Genomic DNA, 1,545 nt, shown 5'->3' on the forward strand with positions numbered 1-1,545 from the left:
CTTTTCTAATTAGTTATTGGGTCTTGAAATGTCCAATTTAGCAGAAAATCTTGTATTGTCCCCTTGGGCTGTCTCCTGTGTCTTCCTTCTTTGAATTTTCCAAGAAGCTAAGGAGTTCCCTAAGTTCAAGGAAGACAATCTTTCTTTACAAGTCAGAAGAATGGGAAAAAAGGCCATTCCGATCATTCTGTTGTTTCTATGGACTCGCTTGCTGTTTAGCTGCCATTGTAACCCATCCTGCAATCTGATAATGATTGACCTTTGCCACCAGGATGCCTTCACTGATGCAGACACCCTAGTTTTCATGGTGATTCATATATAGAGTTCAAAGCTATAGTGTTTATTAGTTTATGTACTTATGGTCAGTCGTTGTTCCCAGCACCCTGCTCTGCCAGCTAGGCCTCCTAGCTTTAGCTACACAAATACTGAGAAAGTTGATGCTTGCCCTACACTAAAAATCTTATTTGGAGCCCACCTCTTAGCTAGAATTAGCCTGGGCCTTCATGGTATGTTATCCTTTGAAAGCCATGTTTGTCTTTTCTTTAACCACTATTAGTTGGGATTGTTCTCCACAGTCAGGGATGTTCAAATAATGTTGCAGGGAGATCAGAGTTCCCTTTCCCTTTTGCTCTCAGATCTGTACCTTGAGGCTTTTTATATCCTGTGCAGCAGCTTTGGTTAGATAGCAGAAGGTTCCATGTTATCTTTTCACCGAGTAGTGGGATTAAACTTGCGGTTGGCCCCTCTAGCAATGTGTCTCTATAATCATGAAAATCTCTTGGGCTACTCGCAGCTCTTCCTCAAGTTTTCAATATATTTTAAAATTCTACCTCACAGGAAGTCGTTCAATAAAATTTTCAGAATCTAAAGTAAGTGAGTTGGATTTACCAGAGCTAAGCCTCATCTGTGACTCATGAGTATTTGTGTAACAAACAGGGCTTTGTGCTTGTTTCTGCAGCACATATTTTAAAATTGGATCAATACAGAGCAGATAAGCATGGCTGCCGCCTGGGGACGGCACACAGATTCAGAAAGCATTCTATATTTTGCATAGTCCCAGGAAGGTCATTTGACTGTTTGTTGAGTAGCTCCTAGGAAGCAGCGTGAGTGAAACCAAAACAGGAGACACCCAATATTGAAATTGTGATTATCACTAGGAAAATATTGATGTCCAGTGATCTCTGAAAGGAGAACAAAGCTGAGTAATAATTAGGGGATGTTACATGTTGTTAGTACATGTCTTGGAAATGAGAAAATGTCCACTTGCCTTTCCTTCATGGAACGGAAAAACAATCACAGCAGGGTTCTGTCTTGTCTGTTAGTTGGAGAGGACCGTGGAGATCCAGCATCCTAGCACAGATCTGCTGGCTCAGAGTTTGAGGAGGTAGAGAAGGAGTGGTAGTTGTCCAAGCTGGGTTTAGACAATTAGTTTTCTGCCCTTGGTGTGATTGATGAACTCAGTGATGGGAGACAACTAGGTAATGCATTTTAATGAGAATATATATATAAATTTTGCAGTAAGTTATGAATTAGGTAAGATGCCCT

At 40.8% G+C, this 1,545-nt stretch overlaps 1 non-coding gene across 1 annotated transcript; it reads left to right on the forward strand.

Annotated features, from left to right (window-relative positions):
- Positions 1-942: 942 nt before the first annotated feature.
- On the forward strand, positions 943-1,049 carry LOC113222679. The gene has a single exon (XR_003308496.1). It is a non-coding gene; the product is annotated as a U6 spliceosomal RNA (small nuclear RNA).
- The last annotated feature ends 496 nt before the right edge of the window (positions 1,050-1,545 follow it).

This window comes from Piliocolobus tephrosceles, unplaced genomic scaffold (assembly GCF_002776525.5).
Source record: "Piliocolobus tephrosceles isolate RC106 unplaced genomic scaffold, ASM277652v3 unscaffolded_33449, whole genome shotgun sequence".
Lineage (NCBI taxonomy): Eukaryota > Metazoa > Chordata > Mammalia > Primates > Cercopithecidae > Piliocolobus > Piliocolobus tephrosceles.